Below are 6,352 nucleotides of genomic sequence, written 5' to 3'. Positions count from 1 at the left end.
TTATCATAGGCTAGGTTTATAATATTTCCCTCCTCTTTTTGGAAATGATTTTAACATTTAGATTATACATACACTTTTTTTTGGTACCTGGGAGCAAACCTAGGGGTGCTTAACCACCACATCCCTGGTGCCCCCCACCTTTTTTTTGGAGATAGGACCTTGCTAAGTTGCTGAGGCCAGTTTTGAACTTGTGATCCTCCTGCCTCAGCCTTCTGAGCCCCTAGGATTACAGGTGTGCACGATCGCGCCAGGCCAGAATATACTTACATGTTACTGAAAGCTGCCTCATGTTCTGTTTTGGAAGTTGAAAGGATATAATATTAGGTAAACGAACTAATATTGTATTTCCTGTCCACCTACTCTGAAACATCTTGAGAAGCAGGGGCTGAGCGTGGGTAGGAGCATGAAAGAAAGACACACTGAGGATCAGGGTGGTGGGTAACGATGTCTACAAAGGCCTTCTTAAACCCCCAACCTGCCAAGTCTTTACAACTGAATGGTAGGTATTTTTAATCCCTGTTTTATTGACTGGAGAATTATGATCAGATAGGTTTTTAAAACTAGTGAGAAAAGCTAGAAGCCGGGGAGCGCTAGCTTTAAGTTGGGGGCTGGGGGACAGGAAAGGATCCATTTCCCTGATTCATTCATTCAACACGTTTGTGCTGAATGTCTGTAAATGTACTGCTCTAGCCCCCGAGAAAGGCGGATCCCTCTTGGGTGGGAAGGGATGACATAATGTCACGATATTCTGCATTTATTGGGTGATATTCGTAGCTTGTGTTTTTACTCAGAGCAAACCAGTTATCTGCCCTAGAGTGTTGACCCTCCTATCCATTTATTTCGCTGGCGATGACTTCATTGCAGTAAACGAAACAGACAGGAATCCATCAGCCCTTCCTCTGTGGACCGCCCTTGACCCAGGCGAGCAATGGTTAGGACAGTGAGCAGCAGATGCAAATTACCTCATCTGGTAGCTCCGCCCCCTCCCCGGCACCGCCCACGTCTGCCCGGAGTCCCCGCCCCACGTCCAAAGACTGCAGCTAGCGCTCCCCGGCTTCCAGCTCTTCTCACCCGGCGGCCAGGAGAGACGCGGGGCGCGCAGGTGACCCTCCCCAGCGCGGTCAGCGGGCCACCACCGGCCTCCGGACCGCTTTTGCCCCACGCCGGCCTAGTCGGCGCCCGTCAGAAGAGGTCGCCTGCTGACACTGCCCCCGGGATCGCCAGCAGTGCCCTCGCGGCCGCGGGAGCCGAACCCTGGCGCCGACCGCGGCCGGGAGTGGGCGGAGGGGAGCGTCTCGGAGCGGCCCTGCGGGGCGAAACTGCCAGGGTAAGGCGCGGGCGGCGGGTCGCGGCGGAGGCCGCTGGTGCCGATTACAGTAGAACAAAGGCCTTGTGCCTGCAGTTAGTTCCCGGAATCCCTCTCCTGTGCCTGCCTCATTCCCGGACTCCGCCTCCTCCTGCCCAGCCTCGCTGTCCTGGGCATTTTGGCTCCTGCGCTCCTGCACTCCGCCACCATACAGGCCCGGTGACCCCGCAGCCCCACCCAAGAGCGGGCCCCTCTTGGGTGGGAAGGGATGACATAATGTCACGATATTCTGCATATATTGGGTGATATTCGTAGCTTGTGTTTTTACTCAGAGCATACCAGTTATCTGCCCTAGAGTGTTGACCCCCTATCCAATTTATTTCGCTGGCGATGGATGACTTCATTGAAAAATTATGGATGTCTCACCTCCTTTTGTGTTTTACTAAATTTGATGCCCTTGTTTTGCTTGGCAAGAGGTCTTAAAACTTAGCCTGAGCCTGGGACAGAACCTGGTGGGAGGTACTGATTCTAGCACCAGAGTCCTGCTGCCCCACCCCCCTCATGTCATGACCCAGAAGCTTGTCCCACCAGCTGTCCCCAGTCCCACCCTTGCCAATCCGACTGTAGTTATTTAGGCAGATGGCAGAGGCCACACCAAAATCTTCTCTAAGGAAACTAACAAATGTCACTAGCAATTTGGCTGTGGTTAAGATTTTTTCTGTCTCAGGAAGTAGCTTGAACTTTTAGTTTCTGTAGTTTACAGGTTGTCTTCAATTTTAAATCATCAAAAATCTGCATGACTCTTCATTCTTTACCTGTCTTTCCTCCAAAGTTTCTCCTGTGTTTATTTAAAAGTTAAAGAAAAATCTGCGTGAGATTTAGTTCAGATTATTTGACAAAATGTACCTTGTTTAAGACAGAAACCAGAAGGATCATAGTCCAAGAGGTACTGTCTTAGAAGTGAAATTTATATTAAAATATGTACTCCATCACTCACACCCACACAAAACCACACTGGGTTTATTTTCCTGTTACATTAATAGACCTTCAAACTATTGAAGAGTCAATGACATGTATGTTCTTTTATTATTAATCTTCATGTTTTATCAAAACTAATACCCAAACTAAAATTCCATTGATGCACTAAAATTATATGTAACTAAGTTTTTAAAAAAAAAAATCACTGTAAGGCATGCTATGTGTCATACTACTGGAAATGCCCTCTAAGTAAAGAAATGTTCTAATGTGGAAAATAAAAAGTGGCTTTATAATTTATTAAATATTAGTAAACTGGCATATTGCCTGACATTATAGTCAGCCTTCCTTATCTGCAGGTTCTGCATCTGCAGATTCAAGTAACAGTCTGTACTGAACCTGTACAAACATGTTTCCTTGTCATTATCCCCTAATAATGCAACATACCAACAATTTACATTGTATTGATTTAAAGCATGTAGGAGGATGTACATAGGTTCTACACAAATACTACACCATCTTATGTAAGGAATTTGAACATCCTTGGATTTTGGTATACTAGAAGTTAGGTCCAATCTCCAAGGGATACTGAAGGTCCACTGTTCTTTTCCCTGTCTTTTCTTCCTTACAGAATGAACTAGTGGTAGGCAATCCAGGAAAAAAATAAAGGAAAAGTTGTTATTTAGTAGAGGAGGTTGGCTGCCTTAAGAGTGGGGAGGGGTAGAGAAAAGAGGAATGTAGCATGAGGTATAAGTAGTTGGGAGCCACTGAAAATGTTCTCTGGAGCCAGCAGGAAAACGAACACACTCAGTTACCCCAGGAAGCCAGGGCTTTACTTTATAAACCAGAAAGCCTTAAGCTTTATCACTGGTTTTTGTTTGCTTGACTGTTTTTCAATTCTGAGGGCCCAAAACTATGTTTAAAATTTAAGTGTGACTGGGTGTAGTGGTGCACAGTGCTCTATCTAATGTGCAAGTGGTAATCCCAGCAGCTCAGGAAGTTGAGACAGGAGGGTCACAAGTTCAAAGTCAGCCTCAGCAAAAAAGTGAGGTGCTAAGCAATTCAGTGAGACCCTGTCTCTAATAAAATACAAAATAGGGCTGGGGATGTGGCTCAGTAGTTGAGTGCCCCTGAGTTCAATCCCAAGTACCAAAAAAAAAAAAAAAAAAAAAAAAATTAAGTGTGCCCTAACCACTAGAAACTGGCAAGTCAACAAAAATCTTGAAAATTCTCCCTAATCAATAAGAAAGAGTGCAATAAATAAATGTCTTGCCAGACATAATCAGCTATGAGTTGTTCTTTTTTTAATTTTTTATTCTAATTTGTTATATGTGACAGCAGGATGCATTTGTGCTGGGCAGGGCGAGTGAGATGGGAAATTAGAGGGCTGATGGGGAGCAGGGCGCGCCTGCACTAGAGTCATGCCCAGACTGTTGACTGTGCCTCACCTCACCCATAGGGACAGGGAACAGGGTGTGCAGGATGCTTACGGAAACCCCCTAGGAGTGTCAGACTGATCTCTCTTTCCTCTCCTATCCCAGCACCAATCCTTCAGGCAGGGTCTGGAGAAGCTTCCCTGGCTTTCCAGAACACACTGGTACCAGTAGTAAAAAGAAGTCAAGATGTCACTGCACAATGTCACAGTAGGAGGTAACGGAAGCCTTCCAAGTATAGCAGGGGAGATGGGGGAGAAAGGGAAAGAACAACAAGGAGTTGTTCTTTTTTTTTTTAAATTTTTTTATTCTAATTTGTTATATATCACAGCAGAATGCATTACAATTCATATTACACATATAGAGCACAATTATTCATATCTCTGGTTGTATACAAAGTATATTCACATCATTCTTGTTTTCATACATTTACTTTAGGGTAATAATGTCCATCTCATTCCACCATCTTTTTTACCCCCCCTTGCCTCCTCCCTTCCCCTCCTACCCCTTTTCCCTATCTAGAGTTCGTCTATTCCTCCCATGCTCCCCCTCCCAACCCCACTATGAATCAGTCTCCTTATATCAGAGAAAACATTCAGCATTTGTTTTTTTGGGATTGGCTAACTTCACTTAGCATTATCTTCTCTAACTCCATTCATTTACCTGCAAATGCCATAATTTTATTCTTTTATTGCTGAGTAATATTCCATTGTATGTATATGTGTATGTGTATATGTATATATGTATATTTATACACATATATATATATATGTATATGTGTGTGTGTGTATCACATTTTCTTTATCCATTCATCTATTGAAGGGCATCTAAGTTGGTTCCACAGTTTAGCTATTGTAAATTATGTCACAATAAACATTGATGTGGCTGTGTCCCTGTAGTATGCTGTGTTTAAGTCCTTTGGGTATAGACCGAGGAATGGGATAGCTGGGTCAAATGGTGGTTCCATTCCCAGTTTTCCAAGGAATCTCCATATTGCTTTCCATATTGGCTGCACCATTTTGCAGTCCCACCAGCAATGTATGAGTGTACCTTTTCCCCACATCCTCACCAACACTTATTGTTGTTTGTATTCTTATTAGCTGCCATTCTGACTGGAGTGAGATGAAATCTTAGAGTAGCTTTGATTTGCATTTCTCTAACTGCTAGAGATATTGAACATTTTTTCATATATTTGTTGATTGATTGTATATCACCTTCTGAGAAGTATCTGTTCAGTTCCTTGGCTCATTGATTAATTAGGTTATTTGTGTTTTGTTTTTGTTTTGGGTTTTTTGGGGTTTTTTTGAGTTTAGCTTTTTGAATTCTTTATATATCCTAGAGATTAGTGCTCTATCTAATGTGCAAGTGGTAAAAATTTGCTCCCAAGCTGCGGGCTCTCTATTCACCTCACTGATTGTTTCTTTTGCTGAGAAGAAGCTTTTTAGTTTCTGTTACTTGATTTTAATTATTGTGCTATAGGTGTCTTATTAAGGAAGTAGGGGCCTAATCCGATATGATGGAGATTGGGGCCTACTTTTTCTTCTATTAAATGCAGGGTTTCTGGTTTAATTCCTAGGTCCTTTATCCACTTTGAGTTGAGGTTTGTGCATGGTGAGAGATAGGGATTTAATTTCAGTTTTTTGCATATGGATTTCCAGTTTTCCCAGCACCATTTGTTGAAGATGCTATCTTTTCTCCAATGTATGCTTTTGGCACCTTTGTCTAAAATAAGATAACTGTAATTATGTGGGTTAGCGTCTGTGTCCTTTATTCTGTACTATTGGTCTACCATTTTGGTGCCAATACCATGCTGTTTTTGTTACTATTGCTCTATAGTATAGTTTAAGGTCTGGTATAGTGATGCCACCTGCTTCACTCTTCTTGCTAAGGATTTCTTTAACTATTCTGGTGTCTTATTTTTCCAGATGAATTTTATGACTGCTTTTTCTATTTCTATGAGGAATATCATTGGGATGTTGATTGGAATTGCATTAAATCTGTATAATGTTTTTGGTAGTATGGTCATTTTAACAATATTAATTCTGCCTATCCAAGAACAAAAAGTTAGTTCTTTGAGAAAACAAACAAAATTTACAAACCCTTAGCCATGCTAACGAAGAGAAGGAGAAAACTCAAATTACTAACAAATGTGATGGAAAAGGAAATATCACAATAGACACTACAGAAATAAGAAGATAATTAGAAATTATTTTGAAAACTTGTGCTCCAATAAAATAGAAAATATTGAAGGCATTGACAAGTTTCTAGAGTCATATGATTTGCCCAAATTGAATCTGGATGATATACATAATTTAAACAGATCAATTTCAAATGATGAAATAGAAGACACTATCAGAAGCCTATCAACCAAGAAAAGCCCAGGACCAGATGGATACACAGCCAAGTTCTACAAGACCTTTAAAGAAGAACTAATACCAATACTCTCCAATTTATTTTAGGAAATAGAAAAAGAGGGAGCACTTCCAAACTCATTCTATGAGGCCAATATCACCCTGATTCTAAAACCAGGCAAAGACACATCAAAGAAAGAAAACTTTAGACCAATATCTCTAATGAACATAGATGCAAAAATTCTCAATAAAATTCTAGCAAATTGAATACAAAAACCTATCAAAAA

The 6,352-nt window shown here is 41.6% G+C and overlaps 1 protein-coding gene across 2 annotated transcripts in view; it reads left to right on the top strand.

Annotated features, from left to right (window-relative positions):
• Positions 1 to 1,057: 1,057 nt before the first annotated feature.
• Positions 1,058 to 6,352, top strand: part of Ifnar2 (interferon alpha and beta receptor subunit 2) — a 30,744-nt gene continuing 25,449 nt past the window's right edge. For both annotated transcript variants that reach the window (XM_027929066.2, XM_071615083.1), the window contains exon 1: positions 1,058 to 1,327. The gene's annotated coding sequence lies outside the window, so the exon portion shown is untranslated. The remainder of the gene's footprint in view (positions 1,328 to 6,352) is intronic.

This window comes from Marmota flaviventris, chromosome 8, assembly GCF_047511675.1.
Source record: "Marmota flaviventris isolate mMarFla1 chromosome 8, mMarFla1.hap1, whole genome shotgun sequence".
Lineage (NCBI taxonomy): Eukaryota > Metazoa > Chordata > Mammalia > Rodentia > Sciuridae > Marmota > Marmota flaviventris.
Note: the sequence above shows the minus strand (reverse complement) of the source record. Positions and strands in the feature narration are given on the sequence as shown.